The sequence below is a fragment of the Anabas testudineus genome, chromosome 11 (assembly GCF_900324465.2).
Source record: "Anabas testudineus chromosome 11, fAnaTes1.2, whole genome shotgun sequence".
In the NCBI taxonomy this organism is placed as follows: domain Eukaryota; kingdom Metazoa; phylum Chordata; class Actinopteri; order Anabantiformes; family Anabantidae; genus Anabas; species Anabas testudineus.
This window is the reverse complement of record NC_046620.1, coordinates 10,904,613-10,930,579: the sequence shown is the minus strand read 5'-3', so window position 1 is coordinate 10,930,579 and position 25,967 is coordinate 10,904,613. Positions and strand designations below refer to the sequence as shown.

The following is a 25,967-nucleotide window of genomic DNA, read 5'->3' as shown; positions in this document are numbered from 1 at the left end:
GAAACCCAGAACTAAGAGTGAAACAGTGAGAGTCTGGCTCCTGCTAAGCCAGATAATGAAGTCTTCACTTTCTGTTGTCAGCTGTCAAACCCCCAGAGGATAAAACCACATAGGTATAATAAAGAATCTCGGTTTATGTGTAGAGTTATTGATGCATTTATTTTTTGCAATATTACATCTGTAGCTTTATTGAGGATGAATAAAAGAGGACGAGTCTCGATCCACACCGCAGATACACGCTGTTTATGGACTGCGCTCAATTACCTCCTCTTACTTCGTCATGTACATGAACTCAGGAACCTAACTACTGTAGATGACGCTGTATCTATTTGTAGCCGCAGTGTAGACACAAACAAAAAGTGTATGCACAGACACACAAACATAGAGTGTGTAGTGTCAGTCACGGTAGGGGTTGCGTCTCTCCAGATGGCAGGAGCCACCCACACACTGCCAGTTGTTATACAATATGTATTGTATAACAGCAGAGAGCAACAGAGCCCCTCCCTGGGCATGGAGAAATAACTCATACAAACACACATGCATTCACACACAGACACAAAACAGAAACAGGAAGTGAACCCATGGGGTTCATGTACATGTACTACACAAGATTTAAAACATTCAGATATTCTGTAAACCTCCATCCAGCCAGTGAGAAAGCTTGATCAGGCAGCAAGACAGATGTTCGGTAACCAGGCTGCCAGCCAGTGAGACAGATAATCAATTTGTCTGTTAGCCAGTCATACATCTGTGCAGCGAGTCAGACAGCTGTTGGGTTAACCCAGCCATCAGCCATTGTGACAGCTGTGCAGTCAGTCAGACACAAAAGGACAGTAGAAGGTATAACGTGCTGTTTGTGTTAGACAGTTATATGCATACATATACATGGAACCACAGCTTCAGTGTAGTTATGTAGACTCTTTCTGTTGCTTTTGTCTTTCTGTCCACCTTTGACTCAGCTTCATACACTCACTTCTCTGTTTTATATCAGCTTCACTTTGTTTACTTTCTGTCTGTCTGTGTCTCTTGTGTCTTTGAGTCACTGTCTTTCTTTCTTGTTCTTTTCTCTCTCTTTCACTCTATGTCATCTCCTTTCTGTCTCTCATCCTTCTTGTCTTTTCATAGTCTCCGTGCAGTCGAACCATCCTCACATCTTTTGAGTATTAACTGAGGATGAACTCCATGTTTAGTTAGTATTTTGGTTTAATCGGCTGTACTGTACTGTCAGCCTCCTGCTCATGTCTAGTCAGTAGTAGGTGGTGAGGAATGTAACCTTTTCAGCCTGTTTCCTCATGTGGACCTTAAGCAGGAGTGTTTGCGTGTTTGGGTGTCTTGACCTTTGTCAAGCACATTCCATTCCTCTATGTAACGTAATAGATTTGGCTCTGGGCTGATGCAGGTTGTAGTTTTTTTTACTGATGATGGACTGCAGTGGATGAATTTGTGTAATCATGTCACCTTCCTCCTCACTCTCTCCCTCCTCTTTCCCCAACTTTACTTTGTTTCTTTGTCCTACCTTATTTAATTTTCTTCTCGCTTCCCCTTCGTCACTTCCTTGTTCTCTATTCTCTTGCCTAGCTTCTGCCTCTCTCTTATTACAAGCATTAACTAAATATTGAAAATGTATTATAAAAGCTCTTTGAGAGTCAACCAGCGTGCCCCTTCAATATTATGACTTCAATATATACTACATATCCTGCTACGGTTAACACACATTTTGTCTTTGCCTGTGTATCTGCTCTCTGTGTCTGAGTGTGTCTCTATGTATGTATGTTTTTGTGTGAGTGGGCCCAGAGCCCCATGTGATGATGTAATGAGACACTGAGCCGAGCAAACTGCGGAATCCCCTAAATACACACACACACACACACACACACACACACACACACACACACACACACACACACACACACACCAGCTTAGGTACTAACAGTGAATGGAGCATATAGGAAAGTCCCTCCAGTCAAACACAGATTTTTTTCATTTCATTGGATTTAGTGCCATAAATTGCTGTAGTGGCTCCCCTCTGTGCTCTAGCCTTCAGCCCACGCACACACACACACTCGTGCACACACACACACACACACACACACACACACACACACACACACACACACACACACACACACACACACTGTGATCATAAACTTGATTATAGTTACTTATTTATTAGACTGGCGGTTATGACTTTAATTGGAATTACTTCACCAAACTGATCGACAGACAGTGAATAACGTCAGGGAGGATGGTGATTTGCAGATACAGGGAGGTGAAGAACAGAGAGGGTGGAGAAAAACAGTCGGAGGAAAGGAGGAAGGAAAGAAAGTGGGTAGACAGACAAGTACGTCAAGCTCATGGAAAGTGAGTGAATGGAGAGAGAAAAAAAGGGAGAGGAAGGGAGATATTTATGCTGAGAGGGAGATAGAAAAGGAAAAATTTAGAGTAGAGCTCAGTGGGGGAGATTAAAAGAGGAAGAGATGAGAGGATGTTTTATTCTCCGTCTGGCATGATTCATCAAAACTCCCAGTCACCAATTTCTTGGTAAATTAGACATCACTGGTAAAAGAATTTTAATATCTTGCTGATGAATACTAAATAAGTTAATATTGCCTTTGATTTAATTTAGTATGCAGTATGACATTGAGAGCAGATGGAGCAAAAGAGCAGGGCAAATTGAGAAAAGGGAAGAATGCCATGTAGGCTGCAAGTAAACATGAAAGGCGCAGAGAGAATAGAAGAAACACTCGAGGTGGATGTAGAAAAAGAATGACCAAGAGGAAATGGAAGAAAGGATCATAGAGGTCCTTAATGTCACGTTGTCTTTATTGCAGAGCTGGAGAAGGACCCAAAGACTCAATAAAAGATCCCCACATGGCAGCTAGCCATAACGACCTTCCATCAGCCAGCGCCCAGCGATAGTAATGATGTCACATTCTCATCTCATGTCACACACAAAACCACTATCTCTCACACACAGATAAACCAATGCATTATACGTAATAGCACTTCAGTCTTCTGCAGCACTCGTTAGATCCTGCTACCCAACAGTGCAGGATCCTCTGAAAGACAAATCTGAAACAATTATAACAACACTTTTTAATGTTATTAGCACCTACAATATGCATTTCCTCTTTCTCTCATATTGGATTTGCATCTTTTTACATAAACTTGTTGCCCCGATCGTACGTACATCATGCACACTGGATGTTCAGTATCATGTGTGACAAAAGTGTTCTGTTATGTGGAGTAGCACCATGCATCTGCTGTCAGACTGATGTCAAACCACCCAACCATAACTGCACGCAGCAGGAAAAGCATGCAGTACAAGTGCCCATAGGCAAATTAATGTTTCTGAGCACGTGTGGAAATCTGTATATAGCAGTTTACATGTAAATGTTGAAGTATATAAATTGATGTTGCTCTGTGTGTGACTGCTGAAAAAAAATGAAAACACACTCTTCAAGCAAGATGACAGCCATCAATGTGTCTCTGACTGTTTATCTTCAGCATTAGCAGTAAAGTGCAAGTAGAGTTAGGAGCTTGCTCTGTGTGGTAGACACAAAATGGAGTTTGACTAAGCTGAAAAATCAACAACCTATTTGCTTTTGCTGGCTTGTTCTTTGTTATTACCTCTTCCTTTGTAGCTTCATCTGCCTTTCTTTCCTGCATTTTCCCTCAGTCATCCATTTGTTATCTGATTTACGAGCCTGTAAACAGGTTTTTCTTGATGTTTGTATGCACATTGCTTTATGCACCAACATGCTGATGCCAAGTTGATGTAAAATTAATTCCAGTAGTCTTGTAAAAGCCTAGTTAAGTAAAATTTTTGTGACAGCCCAGCTTGTGCTGCTATCAAAAAATGTAACGTCCTTGCTTTTTTTTGCCAATTGCATTTGTGTAGTAACATAGAACATGTTTTGCATTGCCATCAACGTGCTTTTTCGTCAAATATACTCTGCACAGTTAGTTAACCAACTGAGTGTAGAATTGAGCTGTGTTTAAAACATCGTCGGTGCTCATTTCACTAGTGTATTCAGTGTGTAATAGGCCACACATGAGTAAACTGACTTGCAGGGCCACAGTATTGTTGTATGCAACAGAGTGGGGTGCAGAGGGCGGCGGGTAAAGGAGAGGAAAAAGCAAAAAAAGGTCAAATGAGGAAGAACAAGATGTGAAAAGCCTGGAGCCAGAGTGAGAGACACAATGACAGGGTTTGAATGACAACAATGAAAAGGCATTGAGGGAGACGGGAGAATTAGACAGTTGGAGAAGAGAAAGACACAGGCAAAGACAAAACGCAGGCGGGTGAAACAACCGAAGAGAAACGGAGTTAACAAGGCGTGCAGATATATTATTTCCCCAGACCAAGCGGTCTCTGTAACAACCACAGCAAATAATGAGTCCGACTTTATCAGCCGTGCAGATTAGCGATAAAGCCATATACAGCACCCATTTTCATGCTGCAGAGGAAGACTCATCCTCTGAGCTGTGTGGAGAAATACAGTGATGTTGGGTTTGTTTGTGATTTTTTTTTTCTCTCTGGGAAAAAGTTGGTTTCTTTATTTAGTTGTTTTGATTGAATATGAAATATGTAATGTTTTAATAGAGAAAAACAGCTAATTATTATTATAATAATAATGTCAGTAAGGGCTTTTGAACATGTCACTGGAATTAGCATGTGGCATTGGATTATAATAACACATTTGTTGTGATAGTTGTTTTTAGCAGTATGGTAATATGGTTAACTCATTCGAATGTTGACGTTTGCTGCTCCATTTTTTCTTTTTAAATGCATATGACAATTGAAAACTGATTCCACACACGTACTGTATCTGACTGGCACTGGGCTAGTTCTTCTCCTGTCATATATCTTGATACTGTTTATTTAATTTCTTCCTCTTTCTTTTTATGTTTTCCTATCTGACTCAGCCCTTTTCTTTTGCTTCATCTGTCTGAGTTTGTAGTGTATCATTACTTTGGTTCAGATGAGGGTAGCACATAACTTGTCTCACAGCAGGGTGTATTAGTGTGTATGTGAGCGTGTGTGTCCCACCAGTGTTGGTAGAGTTGTCTCAGGAGCGCTGCATCAGTCTTTGAAGATTGTAGAATGAGGGAGAGAGAGAGAGAGAGAGACTCAGACAAGTTTCTTTTTCTTTTATCATACTTGAAACTCAGTTCCTTGATTTTTTGTTTTGTGTTCCATCACTTTTCTTTTATTCATTCTCTCTGTTATCACCCCACCCTCATCTGTCCTGTCTTTTTTTTTTTATCTGTCTTGAGTTCAGAGATACTCTGTTTTCATTCTGCAGCTGTGCAGTGTATTTTGAGTCTGGGTTTAACTACTGTTGATATTCTTACATCCTGTACAGACAGAAATTGAGTTAGGTTACCATACATATTATTAAATACTTTGTAATATGTTAACCACCACACTACTAATAACTGCAATTTACATTCCTGCTGACCATCGCTATAAAAACAAATGAAGAAAGTGACTCACCTAAAGACAGCGTTGGCTTTACACTTAAGGACACGACTGTTGCATTAACCTCTGACCTTCCCTTGTGAAATAGTCCGTCTAACCACAAGGCTTCACTGCTGCCCCATTTATAAATTGGGGCACAGTCAGTGATTTCATGCTATTACCTACTAGATTTTTCATTCAAGATTTAAGAAGATTCTGCTAATCCCAGAAATAGATTTGCCTTATAACAGCTGCACGCTGTTCAAAAAGAAAAGAAAGAGCCACACCAGCTAAAATACAACAAGTCAATAAGAACAAGCAAAATCTAAAGATGGATAAAATAGGTCACTAAATGTCATCAGTAGAATAAAGTGCAACAAACAGTGGTGACATAAATAATGATTACGATCAAAGGTTGAATGTGAAGTCATAAGTTCCTGATGCATTTGTAGTAACTGTGCTGTAAGTGGGAGAAAGAATCTCCTGTGACGCTTTGAGGAGTACTAGACATTAATCTCTGGCTGAATGTGGTCCTCGGTCCAGCAGCACGCTGTGTAGTGGGCAGGAGTGTTTGTCTAGAATTGAGAGGAGTTCAGACATCATCCTACTTTTAGCCACGACACATAGAAGGTCCGGCACTGTGCCTAGAACAGAGGCAGCCCTCATGATTAGTTTATCCAGCCTGTTAGTGCCCACCATCTTCACGTTGTTGACAACAGCACAGGAGATGACACAGGCCACCGCAGACTCAAAGAACATCTGCAGCACCATGCTGAAAGATACATTGAAAGATCTGAGCCTCTGCAAAAAATGCAGACGGCTCTGGGCCTTTTTTATAGAGCGCTTTGAGTTAGTTGTTTAGTTTATAATGAACAAGAGAGAGGAGTGACAGGAGCCACCAGCCCCTTTGTTTAACTTATGTTGAGCTGGAAATGATTAAGCCCACACCGCCACAAAGCTATCCACCACCCTCTTCTACTCTGTGATGTCTCCACCTACAACATCCTACAACAGCAGAGTCATCTTAGAACTAGATTCAGCTCCTGTCTGCTGCAGAGCACCTGTGCTGCAGAACATAGTGTCAGACACACAGTCCTGCAGGTGGATGTTCTGGGGTGGACAGTTCATAAGAAGTCGTTGGGTTTTTCTTTATTTGTCCCTAAGCAGTGCAGGCTGGATGGTGTTAAATACTAGAGAAATCAAAAAACATAATCTTTAATAAGGCTCCAGGCTTGTCCAGGTGGGTGAAGGTGCGGAGAAACAAGTGGATGATGGCAGTCTCCACTCCGAGTCGAAGCTGGTGGGAAAACTGGAGGGGGTCAAGTGAGGGCTTGACTACAGGTCAGAGGTACTCCAGGATTAGTCTCGTGAAAGCCTTTGGGATGTGTGACATCACCTGCTGCTGGTACTATAACTAGTCATGGTCCTCATTCCCCTCCACACCTCGCTGGTGTCATTCTGCTGAACGCTTTGTTCTAGTTTCCTCTTGTAAGCCTCGTTTCCCTCCTTGATTCTGACAGATAGACGACTCTGGACCTCCTTCGCTGCCTCCCTGTCACCAGACCTGAATACCTTTTTTTTCTCATTCAGGAATATGTGATCTCAGTGAAAGAAAACACTCTCTAACGTCAGCAGTAAGATGTTTTATTTATTGAGCTATACAGTGACTACCTGAGGCATACTACCTCAGACATATCTATCACTTTCTCAGCAGTGGTATATAGTTACATTTTTCTATTTCAGCCACATGTAACTAACTGCTAAATCATTTTTAACATTGTTAAAGCACATTTTTCATTTCTCTGCTCTGCAAAGACACAAATCAAAATGGAGAACTGCATTTTTGTAATCTGATTTGGAAGCATCTAAAATGAGAATGTGTTTACATTATTGCTAATAGAGGCCCTCAGTATTAGAGAGCCTCCAGCTGTGGTGCATGATTCCTAAATCTTGGTCCACTTTAGGCTAAAATAATGCGTAACGCTAACAATAATTTACTCTTTTTCTTACATAAGGCCATAAGACTATTTACATAAGGAGACGGTGATAGAACAAATGTTTCTGTTGTGATACCCTGGGAACTTGCTGTCACATTTGTTTTTATATACAAATTTAAAAAAGACATTACAGTTTAGTTTTTGTTAGCTCCAGTAAGTCTTTCAGACTGAAGAACCTGATGAGTGTCAGTCTTTCAGGTGAAATCAGAGCAGGCCCAGCCACTATTCTTTTTTTGTTATGTGATGCTAGTATTGTGTGTCCTTTGTTTGCGTCTTTAGGGGCGGTCATGTAAGAAGAGTGAATGTGTGTATGTGTGAGATTTGTAAAACCAACGATTTCAACTGGGAAGATCACGTGTCAGAGCTGTGTTTGACACTTTTTAATCACTGCAATTCTTCCTTTGCTCTCATCATAATTATTATAGTAACTAGAGCTCACTTAACAAAAGAAACCTAATATACTGCAGGTAGTAATAAGCTGTATGTGCAGACAACCTATAGAAATAGTTTTTAAGGGAGGACTGGCTCGGTAGGGCGCATGTGAGATGTAACAGCTTGATAGTCAGTCAAAGTTGCTCCACTAGCTCAACAGTAAAAAAGAGGTGTGTCATCGTAACATAGTTTTACCTAAATTGTCCTCACAAATGTTCCTATGAAGGAAACCACTTGCACTATACATAGAAAACAGAAGTGTGGAATAATAGAGCTGTTTGTCCTGAAGTGACCTTTACTTTCAGGTTTATAGGGAAACAATACAGCTGAACCCTGATGTATGGATTGTAAAGCCCCTTGAGGCATTTTTTTGTTTTTTTCTACCGTATACAGTATATTACATTTTGAATGCTAGTCAACTTTGCAGCATTAGAAGCAGTAATTACACAGTGGTGTCTAAACCAGTACAGTAAGGGGGCAATTAGCATATGTACTACAGTACACATTTATATGCACAAAAGTTTGTGTCAATAGTTGTACGTGAGACGGGCTGACCTGTCTGTCCTGTGAACAGCATGCCTGGGATCATACACATGGGCACACACACACAATGACAAGGTCCAATTGTCTGGTTGCCGGGCAATGAGCTCACAGCAGTCGACCATAACAACCCCTCTCACCATCAATCAGCTATAGAGTGCTCTGCTCTAGTAATGATGTCATCACACACCCACACACACAGAAACGCACGCTCACATGCATGCACACATATACACACAGACCACCCTCATCACACACGTATCTCATCCTCTTTGTTTTGACCTTGGGTTGGTCACAGATCTGTGTGTATTAGTGTGCAAGAGGAATGAGTGGTGATTGTCATTGCCTTGCAAAATATCACAGGGGAGGATGCAATCTGCTTCTGATATTGGGGACATAAATCTCACATACAATCATCATGTGCATTAAACACACAGACGCACACACACACACGCACAGGCTCATTGTCACAAAGACATTTCAGTGCAACTTTATTTAATCATCTGAAAGATTTTTCATTATTTATTTCCATTTATTTCTGAAGTGCTCCGCAGCGCTCTCGTGTGGTTAAACAAAGTTGTACATTAAAGAGCCCTAGTCTAGCTGAGCAGAACAGCTGGGCTTAAAGCTCTTTCTACTGTCTCATTTATGAGAAAGGAACAAACCACAGCTATTAATCTATGCAGACTATAATATTTTACAAATTCTCAATGTGTTGGTGATAAATTTATGATGTAGCTGCAGCTAAGACCGTCACACATTGTTACAGTATATGAATTCCTTTAGTCATGTTTCAAATTACCAGACTTCAGACTAGTCTGACATTGATATGAACCTTCCTTAGTGGAACACAAACAAATGTTGTGAAGTCTATTCAAATGAAGTGACACTATTTTGTGCGGTCACATATGTGCAGACACACGCACTCTCTTGTGAAACTAATTACCTCAAGATGACACACACATACATACACACATTCCCCTGGTCCAGCTGTGTCTCTGCCAGGCTCTAGGGCAGGGGGCCAGCACAGTGGGGTGAAGAGAGTGGTAAGAACAGTAACTGGCAAATCAGTGGCCAATTAAAAATGCTAAGCACTGTGTGAGTGTGTGTGTGTATCCGTGTCCTTGTTTGAATGCCAAGGAGAAGGTTGGCACAGAAAGCACGCTTCCTATTCTCTCAGCATGCCCTCTTAACGCAGAAGCTTACGCACACACACACACACACACATACACACACACTTGGATTTGTCTTACCCCATTGTCTTTATTTGGGACAAACAAATGCCTGTCCTTTAGCTGTGTTTGTGTGTACATGCATTTATGGATGTGCTCCACCCACAACTAACTTGACAGGAGTTCTATGTTATATATATTATAAATTATTTCATACATAAGCACCCACAGGTTTCCAGGACTGTTAATACACTTGCTATGATAATGTCTAGTATCTGAGTAACTGTAGGTTAATTTAACAGTGTGGATAAGAACCACTGTATGACCTCTATTAGTAAAACTATACTGTATGTATATGTATATAGTAAGAATGAGCTGTAGATATTTTTTACCATGTTGAGGTAGCATCCTTCCTGTGAAAACTGTGGGTTGATTTCAGATATCTCTGATTGACATTTGCATGTGCAGGGGATAGCTATAAATGGTGTTTAAATGGAAAGCATCAGGAACCGGGGGGAGGGCAAGCGAGAGTATTGTAAACCTGGAAGTTCTGACCTTTCTTTTATGTTTGTCTTCACTTAATGATTTGTAGTCGCTTCCTGGCTTGTGATCTTGTTCTTCTTTCCTTCCTTCCAACAGTATATCATCATAAAATTGGATATTAAAAATAGTCCAGGTCAATACCAGGAATTGTTCTAATGGCACAGAGGCTAACACAGCTGCCACGTACATGCTTCCAGTAACAAAGCATTGTGGTAGATAAAAGATAGTGATAAGCAAAGGACGCTGGTCTTTCCAGACATGTGTGCACCCAAGATAACATTCCTCTCAGCTGTTAGCACCCTGAGCCTTCAGATAGTTGGCTCCTCATTTGTGGAATGGCAGATATGTTGGAGTCTAGGAAAATGGGGTTGTGGTTAAGTAAGGCATTTCCTTTACATTACAGTGATGGTCAGTCACTGTGCGTTCACACACACACACACACACACACACAAAGTACAAAAGGACACTGCATTTTTCCTCAACCAACCAAACAGCTGTCAGACACTACGTCAGCTCCTCAACTATTCTGTCTATGTGTGTGTGTGTGTGTGTGTGTGTGTGTGTATTCCTATGAGTGTGATTGTCATAATTAATACAAATGGGAAACTGTGTGCTGCAGCAAATGTAATTGAAGAAGTGGAAATTAAAACAGAATGTCTAAATTTTTCAGAAATATGCCAATGTTAGGTTAAGTTGGGACCAGCTGTGCCCAATTCTAACATATACCCTTAGATTTAGCAAACGCTTGACTTTCAACACTATATTTTTCCCTGTGAGTGACCTTGAGAAGCATTTTTGGGTAAATCTGTTGCCTATCTTAGCCTTTGAAACCAGTACTTGTGGCTACAGATTCTACAGCATTTTTATGGACCTTTGCAGTAAGCAAATGATTTGGCAACAGCCTTGGTGATTGTGGGTGGACAACATTTTTTTTTTTGACTGCACTTGGCAGAGAGAGAATGGGAGGAATGCAGGCACTTAAAAAGATGAAGTGATGATTGAGTGGACAAAAGTATTCATGGTGTAATCATGCCAGCATGTAGTCAAGTACAGAGAAACACTCCCAGGGAACACTTGTTAGACACGTTGAATATCATCACCACGCACAGCCACAGAACACACATGAATGACCGTACGTTGTGAACCCGTTCACCCACTGTGACCGAATACAACAGCAGGGTGTGCACACAAAAGATTGCAGCAATGTCTTTTATTCAAGTTTGTAAACCGCTCATTCAGTCTCTTGGCTCCAGCACTCAATTGGCAGCACTGGCAAAATGCCCCGACCAAAACACCAAACCCTCACTCATCCAGGTCATTGTAAGCTTCTTTTGATGACAGTGTGAGGCAGATGCATGTACAGTTTGTTCTACATAAAAGTATTCTTTTCATTTTTAGACGACTCGTGATGACAGGTCAGTTATCGATGTTTACTGCATTGCTTTATTTCTTTCCCTGAGTCCTTTTCATTATCATTAAATACCTAGACATAGGTTTTAAAATGGCACATTACATCCTTTAAAAACTAAATATTTCACCATAATATCAGGTATCATCTTATTTTCCATAAAGGTTTGTGGAGTTTGGGAAGGAAACCTCCATGCTGCACTGACACCCCCCCCCCCCCCCCCCATCCCTCTCTTCCCTTTCCGCTGATGTTTTTCAGCTTTCCACACTCCCTGCTGTGCCTCGCTAGCTGAGCCAGTGTTGTCCTCCCAGCGAGTTTCTATCTGCCTCTTCTCTGCCACCATCTGTTTCTCTCTCTATCACCTCTCTCTGTCCTCTCTTTCCTCTCCATTCTCTCCATCTGTCTTCCTTTTGTCACCTCTGGATCGCCTCTTTTCCACTTTCCCTTTTTAGCAGTTTTGGTATTTGTCATTCTGTTGCCATACCTCATCCTTTCTTGCCTTTTTATTACTACTGTATAATGATAAATTGCTTTGTCAGTTGCTGTTTGCACTGCCTCAGTTTCTCCTCTTCTCCTGTCTCTCCATTACACCACCAGTGCGCACAAACCGTGTTGTTTTCTGTGTTGCTGCACACATTAACTTACCTTACAGTTCCAGACTTGGCATCACTTTTCCAGTATCATATCTCGTTTTCACTTAAGCTCTCAGATCACTGTAGAAGAGTTATCATACATAATATAAAAGGTGTGCGTGGAATGATCATACTATTACCAATGTAGCTCAGTGTTTTCTTTGTGTAAACTGCAGAAACACTTTCAAACAACTGTAAAGTCATATTGTGCGAAACCCCTCAGTGATAATTAAGACGGCCTCCTCTGTGGACTTGGCTTAAAGAAATCACTGTATGCATTGTAAAAAAAATCTAATTAATAAGATATTTATCATCTTCTGTCCAGAATTCTTCACGCTTCCAGTTTTACGAACTGTCCACAGAGAAAATTGGTTCCACTTTTGCTTTGTCTTGCTCTGATCAGCTCAGTGCCACACATAACACCTCTTGAAAACCGCGCGTAATATCACACACAGCTGGCACAGAGCAGATACCTTCATTAATTATTTATTATTCTGACATCGTACGAAGATTTAGTTATGTATCAACCTTGAATCAACAGGCTTTCCAAATAAAGAGAGGGGAGTTAACAATGTAGTAGTTAAACTGCTACATGCTGGCGCTAATGTGAGATATATTGCTTCCTGTTCCTGTCAGGTGCATTTTATTTGTTGCTTCTCACTTTTCAATATTTAAATGTGAAAATCAGTTTTCTAATATACTTAAAAAAAAACAATGTGGATAACCCTCCTATCTTTTTCACATCTTCCGGAGGTTCTGAAGGTGATGTAGGGTGTTTCATTCTCCGCTCATAACCTCCTACCTTGGACATGTAAGAGGTGGGCCAGTAGGATCTATGACACCCCCTCACCTCCACAGAGTGCACTAACATGCCTAGAGAGACACAAACACACACACACTGTAGATGACGAACAGCAGGGAACACGTCTCTAGTATCCCTGTAACATCCCCATCATTCCACCACAACTTGCCTAATTAGTCCCACAGAGTGTGTGCACACTGTCGATGATCAACCGCTCTGTCTCTTATGCTGGTGTGTGGGTGTCTGCTTGAGTCAGCTTGTTGCACTTTTGATGTTTTTAAAGATGCACTGGAGTATTATAGTGAAAATGACAGGTTCTGTTTATTTATTTATTAGGTTTTTTTTTAAACAACAAAACACTTTTCAGACAAGACCAAATGAAAGCTACATAATGAAAAGATTGACAGTGAAAATATCAAACAAGAGTAGGGTTTAAAGGGCGTAAAGCTTTGTACGGTTCGAGTAAGAATTGATCGGGAATAAGAAGCACAAATGTTAAAGACCTGTTCAAAATATATACTGAGGATTGATAAATTGTTTATAAATGTTTGTCCTTGTGTTTTTGAGCACTACTGTACTGTAGGTGATATGTGATATTTTTCAGTTTTGAATAATAAATTAGTTCAATTTCCTTTCTGTATAGATCTTTTCTAGACAGTCCTTTTTCTGTAGACAGTCCTTACATATGTTTATTAGTGTATTAAGCTGCAGGTGTCTCTTTTGTCCCTTTATGTAAATGTCTTCCACTTATGTACTGAAATAAACAATGTGCATCATCATTATCAGTAGCTGTGATTCGATGCTGTGAGATATACAGATAAGATAAATATTTTTTATTTTACTTCTTTACAGCCACAACACTATAGCAAAATGTCAAAATCCCATACTGTTGTGTGGGTTGTGTTTTTATTTGTTGTGACCTGTGATGCATCCTCAGTGTGTTCCTCCATAATGTGTGTACGTATTTCCAAGGAATATCAAAACATCCTTTCCGTAATTAGGTTTTAACTCATGTTGCTTTCATCCATCAGGGAGTGCTGAGTGCCCGAGTGTCAACACACTGCATTCTGGGAGAATCTGGACGCCTCTTCATGGGCTGTACCTGTTGACAAACCAGGTGGGGTCTGGAGAAGTTGTGTTGAATGAGGTGAGAATAATCCTGTTCTTCCTGGTAACAAGCACTGTGTCGGCCAATTGCTTTGTAAGCTGATTTTAGATGAGTAGATGGAGACGTAAATCATGATTTTAGTTTCACTAGAATTGAGTTTGTGCTGCATAAACAGTGGTTCACCGCTTACTGCTGAATCATTACTAACAAACTGCTACCATGTCTCTCTTTCAACCTAAAAGCTGTTAGTCGTACTATCATGTTTTATTTGACGTTATTAATTCTGACATCAAGGACTTCTCAGCTCCGTGTTCTCTCTATAGCCAAGAGCCTTGTTTTGCTGATAAATCTGTCGCTCTGGTCACAGATGCATTTTAAGTAAAGTAGATTTGATTTTGTACATAAGTGAAGTGGCAGCTCTTCACATACAGAGCTTGCCGTGAATGAACAGCATCAACAGTCAGAAGTTTTTGTCTTCCACCACATATAGCTGAAGCAGTTAGTGAAGAGACAACTTCTCCAAACCATGTGCATAAAACGCAGACAACATGGGCTGAGGACGTAAGTTGTCCTAGCAAAATCATAAGTGCATTGTGCTTGCAACAGTGCAGACACAAAGAAAAGTGCATACAAGTCAAAGACAGTGCAAAAACAGAACACAACACAAACAGCAGCGACCCGGAAGAAACATTACAATGAGGTGGAAACTTCGATTCGAGTATTTGTCTCGTTGTTTGGGTGGTGGAATGATGGCTTGGGGAAGAAATGAGTCTGGTGTGGGCCCATGCTCCGGACCCTTCCCTGTGCAGAAGTGTGAAGATTGGGTGTGAGGGTGGGTGTCGTCCCAATGAGGTAAAGCGCGTGTGTGTAAATGTCGTGATGGAGGGAGAGGACTCCATGACTTTCAGCTAACAGATCCGAAACGGTGGTTCAAACCAGGCATGAAGCCGCTCGGTGTTCATGTTTGTGTTCAAATGGGGGGCGGCAGATGGGTTTCATTCAGAAGTAGAGACCTGCTGGCCTTTTCGGGTTTTGTGACAGTGATCTCCAGATGGACACAAAATTGGGCAGATCTCACTGACGCCATCGTGTTCAGTGGAGAGTGGTCACCTTGCTCTCAAATCAACACCATCTCTTAGTTTCCAACTTAGAGACAGTTGTTGGTCTTCCAGCTGAGAGTGATGTACCTCTCTCTGAAGTCTTGCTATGAGAAAGGTTCACCTTGTAGCTGTAACCTGAGCCATACGTAACATCAAGTGTTGCTGTCTAAAAGTGAACAACACATCCTTACCGTGGAATATAAGAATCCCAGCTTTGGTTATGAGTAAGCATAGGCTGCTACAGAGGAACCACATGGTGTACGGGTGTATTTGAGCTCTTTATTGAAACAGCAGTATAATTCATGGTACTGAGGGTCTCCGGAGGGGAATCTAGCGTGCAATCACCTAAAAAATGTTAAGTGTGAGATTATATACTACTCGTACATCACTTTGTTTATATTTATTACTTAAGTGTGGTGTTTGGGTGTCTAATGTATGTGCATGGTCATTGATTAATTTCTCTATGAATAAATATTTCATTCTTTAAATTACTTTACACCTCAACTGCTTTGATTTTTTGTGAATTACTTGCAGCACGCACACTGTTTTTTTGTGTGTTTGTGTGTGTGTGTGTGTAGTTTTGATTCCCATAGGAGAAATTCTCTTTTTACTTTCTCCACATTCACACTGAGAGTCAGTAAGTAAGATCACAGGGGTCAGCTGCAGAATAGCATCTTTGGAGCTGCTGGAGAGTATGTTGCTTACAGGCATTTTAGCCAAGCAAATGCTTGAGGTAAAGGATTTGAACCTGGACCTCCTGTTTGATTGTTAGTCTCCCTATTCACTTTAAGGTCCTTTTTTCCAGTGACTCATAAAAAAATCAATATATACATGCATTTAAGCTAATTTCTCTCCCCCTCATTGTGTTACACGTTTGGAGATTGGAGTGTTATTTTCCAGTTGCCTCGTCACCTTAGGGATTCTCTACATGTCTGTTTATTGCTGTCGTGAGCAATAAACAATTGACAGGGGTGGGTTTAATAACAAACACTAACCGACCTCCACCAGCAACCTGCACACAAGAGTGGAAAGATGAATGTTTGCCTTTACTAGAGTGTCAGGATACTAATTGGCAGGTTAAGTCTCAAGGCAGCACTGATCTGTCCAGCTATGAGCTAATAATATGCATCACAAACTAATTAAAAACATTTCATTATTGCACGGTACAGGCATCAACAGTGCAGACATTAAAAAGTAATTCAAGACAGCCTGACTCTTCTGGACTACAACCTCAATTGTAGACTGTAGGCTGAAATCACTGCAAAAATAACATTTGCCTTATTTTCCTGCGCAAGTTATTGATGTGGTCTAATTTGAATAAATGCATAACGGAATTTACATTTCTTGTCCACTACGTTCACAAACATTACGGTTAATTTAATAGGTGAAATTAAATGTGGTGCAGTCCTTCGAGATGAATATTTTTAAAGTCACTCATACTCAAAATGTGTCATTAACTAGTTGAATGAGATTAAATGATTCCTATGAGCAGAAAACATGTTGCTCTGTGGCTAAACTTTTCGCTGCTAGTAATGGATCTTTATCCACCATGAGTTTGTTGTCTTACACAAAACACAACTATTTAAGTGTGCATGCACACACAGACACAGACACACACGTACATAAACATTCAGAGAGAGCACTCTCCCACAGAGAGCAGAGAGTTTGGAAAGTGCTGCAGTTTCACCGCTGGAATCGTCTGGACGTTGGACACTGCTCTCTCATCTTTTTCTTTTTCTTCTTTTGTGCCTTTTATCTGCTTCTCAGTACTTTCTTGTTCAGTTCTGCCTCATTGCCATGACATTTTAATCAAACCATGACGCTTATTGACCTAACCATAGATACAACGTTTACAATAAACTATAGGTACAGTAACTTAGAAAATACTCCTCTTTCTCTTTCACTGTGCTGATGTGTGTGAAGCTTTGTTTACCTTCTTTACATTATCACCTTTTTTCTTTTTTTTTTTTTTGTTGAATCCAAAAAGTAAAAAGTCTGAGTGTTTGTGTGTGGGTGGGTGAAAGAGAGCGAGTGAGGGAGCCAGTGCTATTCTTGGCTGGTTGGGGAAGTCTTGGCTCCCTAGCGTATGGGAAAAGTGCTCTTGGCAAGTCTTGAACCGAGGCATTCCATTATGCTGTCCTCTTGAAACACACACACACAATCTTGTTTTTTGTCACATAGGAGGATAATGCATTGGCTTACATTTATTCCCTGAAGACTTAACCATAAACACTATGTCCTGTAAGACTTTACTCTAAAATATAATGTTTATCTTGAGTGAACAGGATCCACGACATTTAACAGAAATACACACGAAAGTGACTTTGCCCCACATTTACATGCTCTTTTGGACACAAACTGGTGTGTTTTTGCTGTTGTTTTTTTTCCTTCACATACACGCACGGACATATAAACACTGAGCCCTGTATGCACACAAACACCCACATGCATTCACACACACACACACACACAAAGCGAGAGGAGAAAGACTCAAAAGAGAGATGTCTAGTAGTACTACATTATGCCCTGAGACCCAAAGCCACAGTTTCACTGTCACTCACTCACTCACTCACTCACACACACACGCACAGAGCATTCCACACAATGTCCTCGAATCAATTGCCTAAGGAGTGGGAGGCTGACTTCTATCAGCTACTAGATCTCCTACGTCTCCTTCTCATTCATTCTCTCTCTCTTTCTTTGTCTTTCTCACTGCAGTGATACTACAAGGTGACATCACCGTCTTTATCCATCTTCTTTCTGCTTCTCCTTCATTTATGTGTGCTGCTATTCTGCACTGCCTTCCCTCCTCCCCTTATGTCTTTCATCTCCTCTTTTTTCCCCGCCGCACGCTTCTGTCTTTTTTTTTCTCTCTCTCTCACTGCAAATCCTTACATAACTGCTGTCATACTACAAACACGCACAGTGGTCTTCTAGGCAAAAACTGGGCCAGGGTCAAAAAGTTTTGGGTCTTGTAGGGATACATACAGCCACCCTCAAGACAAGTCTGTGCGAGAGAGTGCGAAAGCATCCAAAAGCCTGATATAAACCATTAGACAGCTGCATGCATGCAGAAAAACCCAGCATATAAATAAGTCTTTTTGGTAACTGCACACACACACTTAGAAAAAATTTATAAAGTGGTTGCTGGTCTTTCCTTAGTTTGAAATGGCCCACCCAGAGAATGTCACTGAGATGGAATTTCCTTTCATGTGTTTATGTGTACAATGTGTGTGTGTGTGTGTGTGTGTGTGTGTGTGTGTGTGTGTGTGTGTGTGTGTGTGTGTGTGTGTGTGTGTGTGTGTGTGTGTGTGTGTGTGTCTCTGTGTGTGCATAAAAACAACAGAAAATAATGATGTTGGAAGAAAGTGAAGAATTAGTTGGAAAACTAAGGCAAGCAATGAGAAACCTTTGTGGTCAGTCTGTCTATTTCCTTCTTGTCTCTCTCCCTCCACAACGAATTAAGCAGTTGGAATCAAGCTGCTCTTCTGTAAAACCAACATGGGCAACATAAGTGCATAGTTGAACAGTAGCCTCGATTTAGAAGTGGTTTGCACATATCCAGAAGATATGTTCCAGAAGAGGCTAATATGTAAATCCTTAAGCACACACATGAACTGTGGCTGAGTTAGTTAGGTATAGAATTATGTACAGTAATTAAAATAAAAATCACTTAGAGTCCAAACAGTGCATTTGTGGTCCAGTATTACAATCCAATATTGGGCTATACCAGATATAACATACATACTGTGGTGGCAGATGGCAGAAGAAGATGCTGCAGCTATACATTTTTCACATTTCAACATATATTTATTTTGTTTCCAGTCAAGTTTAACATAATTTTGTGGGGTTTTTTTTATTATTTGTATTTCACTAGCATTTATACTACTGTAACTGTCTACTGAAGACAGTGAAGTTTATTGTTCAGCTATAAAAACAAATGTTCTTGAGCAAATCTTTATCACAAAGATCAATTTATTGTTATTACTATGAAATGATGTTGGTTTTAACTTAAATCTAGTAATTTTTTATTCTAAATGCTAAAGCACATGTGAGTGTGCTGATGTGAAAGCTTTTATTACCATCAGTTGTTATGTATGCATTATTATGTAAGGTCTTAATTGCATAATGCCGGGATCCTGACAGTGTAACAGTGTTTCCCTCAGAGTCTGATTATACTTGTGGTGGTGGTGGCTGACCAGCCGGGTGTACCTTTCAACACATTATGGTGAATTTGCTCATTTAATGTGAGCAATCAAATATTCATGACAAAAATGCTCAGTATAAATATAGTGTACGTTAGACCTGTACATAGCAGAATAAGACTTACTACTGACTTTATGGTATTTAATTGTATTTACACATTAACAACCTGCTGAATTTACTTTTCTTACTTTAAACACTGAAGGTTCCATTTCTGAGCTAAAAGTTGATCTTTATTTATTGACATTTAAATCTTTGCACTTAGATGTTCTGAAACTGAGATCTGCTGAGCAGACATCTGACATGTTCTGAGCATTTTTGGAACTGGATTACAGAGACACCCAGTCTTCTCTTATTGCCCCGAGGTATTACAGAGTGATGCCTCTTACCTTAGCTAGATAATCTTTGTTTGTCTGTTATCAGTGGTGACAACACAAATCTTCCAAGAGCTTGCAGACAGCATACAAACCAACAACAGCACACTCCTGTCATCAGTTTTAATCGTGGAATTGACATTAGTTAGCAACAGTTGATCTGAGCTCCTCTTTGACTTTTCAGCTGCAAACTAACAAGTAACTTACAGGCACGATAGAGCCTGGTTATGTGGATGATGGCTCGATTTTGCATGACTAAAGTGTATACTGCGTGAATCAAGCAGTTGAATCCTGTTGAGTCTCAGTTTTGGCTGTGTGGAGTCTCAGAGGTTTTGAATGTGTGTTGTAGGGAGCAGGATGAGTCTGCATGCTCAGCTAGTACAGCAGCCTGTCTGACATGACATGGTGGAACACATTATTCACAGACAAGGACACATGCTGAGCAGTTGCCCACCTCTCCTCCATTCACACAATGCCCACTGCCACGCCCTTTCATGCCTGTTAGTGCCTATCTGCCATACTCGGCCAATTACAGACAGTTCACCTTCATCGCACAGTATGGTTTTACATTTACATTTAGTTATTTAGCGGACACTTTTATCCAAAGCAACATACAAGTAAGGTACAAAGCAAGCAAATATCTAAGCCAAGGAGAGGAACTATAAAGTAAAGTGCTCTAGAGAGAACTGTTTTAGTTTCATGGCGTATAAGTGCATGTTTTTTGTTTTTTTTAGACGAGCAAATCCAGCAGCACTGGTGTAGTGTACCATACTATGTGTGTATTATAATTTATCTCTGCAGGTGTTCTTCTTAGCTCCATGTTGTCTGCAGCCCCTCAGAGTCACACATCCCACACCTGTGAGCCTGTCCTCAACCCAACTTCAGCTAAGAAATTATCACACTCACTTCATCTTAGCCTGATTGCTTGAGTGCATTTCTCACGTCCTTCCCACATGAAAAGATCACAGGAGGGGAGCACAAAGACAAAGTGTGATAAGTAATAAAGAGGATGTGCTTTAAATTATCATCACAAATCAAGTTTTTATATGAATAATAAAATCTATTTAGAACAGCATTGACAATATTTATGAACCGTATGAGTGTATTGTAAACAGAAAACCATAAAAAAGGATTTGTGATGTTTATATAAAACATTAACCCACACTGATGGTGAGTTTAGTTTTATTTTTCAAAATTACAGTGAAACTCAAACAAAGTAAAAAAAAAAAACTATTTTAAGGGAGGAGAACTCTTAATCTTATAACACATTATAGTCTTGGCCTTGTCAAAAGTTTGTGAAGACATATTACTTTGTTCTAAATTGCTAATTTAGATGTTGTAGATCCTGATAAAAGCAAAAAAAAAAGATGCAAGCAATATTCTCCACATTCCAGTTTTTCTGTGTGACATTCTCCTTTAATATGTGTTAGCATTTTATGTTGTGAGAACAGACAATGGCGTGGTAGTTGTGTGGGTGGAATGAATGAATGGCTGGTGTAATGATGAATGGAGTTCAAATTACATTGATGTGTCTCTTTTTCTTACTCGTCTTATCAGTGTTGTACTTTTCTCTTTTCATTGGGCTCTTTTTAAAAAAAAAAAGAAATAAATCTTTCTCCAACTGCCTCCTCTCCCACATTTCTGTCTTACTCCCTTTTGTGCAGTAATACACGCTCTCTAAGCAGGATCATATATTGTCCTTGATATAATATTTGGGTGTTTATGTCTGTGTTTGCCTGCACATTTGTGTATCTGAATGTCTGTTATGGCTGCTTTTATTGTGCCTGCGTGGGTGCGTGCATATAGATGCTTCGTACATTTGTGAAAATGAAAAGAGACACAGCATCAGTTCATCTTGTTGTGCCTGAATGTGCACGGCAGCATGCATGTTTGCATATTCATGCATTTGTGTGTGTGTGTGTGTGTGTGTGTGTCTGTGTCTGTGTACTTGGATTATAGAGCAATAGAGGAGCTTAGCAGTGATTTGCCCATCAATTCCAGTCCCTCCCTAATCCTGCGTACACACACACACACACACACACACACGTATACTTATTTTTGTATGCGTGTGTGTGTGTGTGTGTGTGTGTGTGTGTGTGTGTGTGTGTGTGTGTGTGTGTGTGTGTGTGTGTGTGTGTGTGTGTGTGTGTGTATGGATTGGTAGGTTTGTGAATGGGATGTGGCTTGGGCTGAAGTAGCACACTACACTGCCAGCAAGTTAATGCAGCCCAGAAGAGGGTTTGCGAGAGAGACAGGGAGCAGAAGGGGTGTGTAAAAAAACGTGAAAGATATTTGCAGAGTAAAAATGGCCCACGGTTCATAGGGTGCTGTTAACACAATTATGCAATGATTACAAAAGGTTATGAATGCTAGATGGTTATGAATGATGGATTATAAGGAGGACATGGGTATGATATGATTAAAATGTTCTGTGTGTCCATTAGATGGCTCTGCACCTGCTGTCTCACAAGCTCCTACACACACACACACACACACACACACACACACACAGTCACACATAAACACAGAGACAGATGGAATGGCATAGATAAACAAGAGAGCTGAGACTTTAGCTGACAGAGACGAAAGGGGAATGGATGGGTAAAGAGTGTAGGAAGGCGGTGGTTGCCGTTGTCACAGACTGCAGAGTGTGTGAAGTTTGCGTGGGCGACTGAGAGAGTATGAGAGTCAGCATGTGTGTTTGAGAGGGAGAGAGGGCAGAGAAGTCTGTGTTATGTATATGGGTGTGTGTGTATATATAGAAGCTTTTCATCAGTTTCCTTAGTGACTGGCTGTGACTGAAACTGTTCTCCGCTGTGCAGAAAGACAGAAGAAATTAAAGACAGGTAGAGCAGGGAGGTATTCTTCATGGAAAAATGCAGTGCAGTTTATGTTTCATTGATTGTTTTACTGACTAAGCTTTGATGTTATGGATGAGTTCATTACCTGGACAGTATCTTTTTAAAATGTAATTATAGTCAGTACCAATGCAACTCAATTAGCATGTCTCATCTGAAAATATGATCCTGAAATTTTTGCAGAAGTTAAGGTTTGTTTTCAGTCATTTCTTCTACACAGTTCAGCACAACTCTGCTGCGGCTCACTTCATGTTAAATATTTCAGTATTATTTTATGAAAAACAGAATGGGGATATCTGGTTCCATAAACACTTGACAAGTTTTTTAATCATATTATGTTATTATCTCTTACAGTGTCAGTAAGGGATCTTTATAATTTTATGTTGGACACAATCTGACATCCATCAATTATGGAGAATATATCCATTCTGAAGGGAGGTGTCCGATGTGTGAAACTGATATTTTTAAGCTCATAGACAATAAAGCACGAATTTTGATGTTTGGTGATAGTTTCCAGTTGCTGTAAATATCCAGCCAGAACAAATATCTTGGTCCATATGTTTTAGTCACGAGTGAGAATGTGGATATAATGTGGTCCTGGAGCGTGTGGTTGGAGGAGAAGTTTTGTGTGCTTTAAAAATTATCTAACAGTGCAGACGTGTTGACCTGAAGATGTTAGAGAAAGAACTAAAAAATATCTAAAGTTGACATCTCTCATAACCGATTCTCTGTCTTCTCATCTCTGTGTGCTTGTTCTCCACCTCCACTTTCTCACTGTCTGTTGCACTGCTTTCACTCGACTGCAGATTGTAAACAAACCCACACAAATGAATTATGATTAAATACCGAGAGGCTCCAATTAGCTGCCAGAGCAACACACAAATTTTGGTGTGCGGATGAGGTCACCTGACTGAACAGAATGGACTGTGAAACAGAAACTCTACTCTAGTGTGTGCACATTTGGCTTTCTGTCTGAAACGTACTCTTTCGTATCAAGTCTCCCATCTGTATCTTTCTTCACTCCGGTTCTTGTCCTTCTGTCTCTCTTCATCCTGGTCCCTTACATTCAACTGCTTGAATTGTTTGTCATTTAGATCATTTTCTTATATACAGCAACGGAGTAGTGTTGATCGTAATTCAGCAGCAGCTTAGATGCCAAAAACACAAAACTGGTTGAAAGATACACACCTTAATAATGTTATAACTTCCTTAAGAGCATGTAAACCCCACTTTATGTCAAAATTCATGTGTCTAAACAAATACATGGTTACGTTTCAAAACAGGAAGGATATTTTGCGATTTGTGGTCCATTTTATTGTTGTAGAAAATCAGGAACTCTTTTTAACTTGAACAGCAAAGTCAAACAAACAACTAAAGCACAACATCATAGTGAATCAACACCAGAGTGCTTATCACCAATAATCTCTTCCAAAATAATATTAAAAATGAGACACATTGACTGACAATTGACTGTACTTCTGGCCACTTTTGGACACTCTTACTCAGCCAAACCTCTCCTGGTACATTTTCTATGGTCTCTAGAGGATTAAAAGCAAACTTCTGCTTGCAGTAGTTAAAAATGTCCATCAGTATCCCAAGTTGGACACAGGATTGATATCAATCTAACAGGAAGACCAACCAACATAAACAGGATATGTTTTTAGTGCATGTTTAGACCCACTGAATCTACTGGGATTCATTACAATCCTGTGTGTGTGTGTATGTGTGTGTGTGTGTGATAATGTCTTAGGAGTGAGTGCTCACTTCTGCACTGTGCGTGCTACATGTCTTAGCATTGAGGAGCACATTTCATCTATATTTACTTCCAAATGGTCTTTTAACTAGGTCAGCTAACTAACAGAAATAGACTGATGCACAAGTAATCACTGGTGGCATCTAGTGGTGCAAAGGAAGAAGTACAGTGGATTGTAGATACTGGTGCCAACACATTTTTAACTATCATTGATCTTGATCTGTGGCATATTTGTCTTTGTCAGACCTACCTCTTTGTGTGTATAAATACAGATGATTGTATTTGTGTAAATGTGAGTGCAGGCGTATGAAATGTATTTACTTCATGCTGATATTAAATTTTATCCCTTCTCAGTTGCTGAACTGACTGAAAATGAAAAGCAACAGTTTTAATAACTTTTTGTTCACGCAATTTTCTTCTGTTGTATATCAATTAAAATGTAATATCTGGGTTTTGAACAGTTGATTGGTATTAAAATATTTAAAATCCTCTCTTTGGGCTCTGTGAAATTGTGATGGGCATCGTACAAGTGGTGATTAATCAATCAGTTGCACAAAAACCCCGGAGAGGTTAATGTAGCAGTATCGATGCAGTTGCAGTACTCCATACAAGCATATCTCTCTGTGTACATGTGTTTTCCATGTGTCACCCTTTCATGTGCTCTCTCTCTAATCTCTACTGCTCACTCTCTTCCTCCCCCTCTACCTCCCTCCCTCCTTTTTTTATCTCTCCCACACTACCCTCTCTGCCCTTCTCACTGTAACACCCTCCCACCCTCTTTCTCTCTCTTTCTCCCTCACTCTCTTTCTCTGCTTGTAAGCGGTCTCTGGGCGTTTAGCCAGCTGGCGTGTGTGTGTTTTTTGAATGAATACCTGATGAAGTTGGCTGAGCGAACTGTGGGAGTGGTTCTGTGTGTATGAGAGTGTGTTTGTGAGTGTGTGTGTGTGTGTGTGTGTGTGTGTGTGTGTGTGTGTAGAGCAGACAGTGTGAGAGTTCTGGCACGCATTCAGCCCCCTTGCATAATACACGTTGGAGCTCTGCATGCGGGACTCCCTCCCTGTGGGCGTGTGCAAGTGTGTGATACAAATGTTGTGTGTCTGTGTGTGTGTGTGTGATCACCTGAGTGCTATGTGTCAGTGGTAGTGAAGGAGCTTCCTGCCTCGCTGGCAAGATTTAGGGTTCTTGGCTGCGTGTGTGTGTGTGTCTGTGATGTGTGTTTGGGGTTGAGGAAGGCTGAGAGCAGTTTGCAGCACAAGTACGCTGCTTGGGATTTTCCGCTTGAGGAATAGAGGGAGACGGAGCGACTCAGGGTGCTATATTCAAAGGACACGGCAGAGCAGGAGAAGAGAGGAGTTAAGGGAGGAAAGGAACAAGAGAGGGTGAGAGAGAGCATGCTGCAGAAGTGGGCTACTCCTGTTCCCCTGGTAAGTACACTTCACACACTTTTGCGCTTACTCTGAATGAACTCTCTGTGAGGGTTAGAGAGAGTCAGCAAGTGTGTGTGTGTGTGTGTGCGCGCGCATGTGTGTCCTGAACGCTTGTCTTGTTGTATCAGAGCATGTCATTTGTAAGTGCGTACTG

The 25,967-nt window shown here is 40.5% G+C and overlaps 1 protein-coding gene across 1 annotated transcript in view; it reads left to right on the top strand.

Annotated features, from left to right (window-relative positions):
* The window catches only part of atxn1a (ataxin 1a), a 78,913-nt gene that overhangs the window by 37,006 nt on the left and 15,940 nt on the right, over window positions 1–25,967 (top strand). The window contains 1 exon segment of the mRNA XM_026346701.1: window positions 14,022–14,137. The gene's annotated coding sequence lies outside the window, so the exon portion shown is untranslated.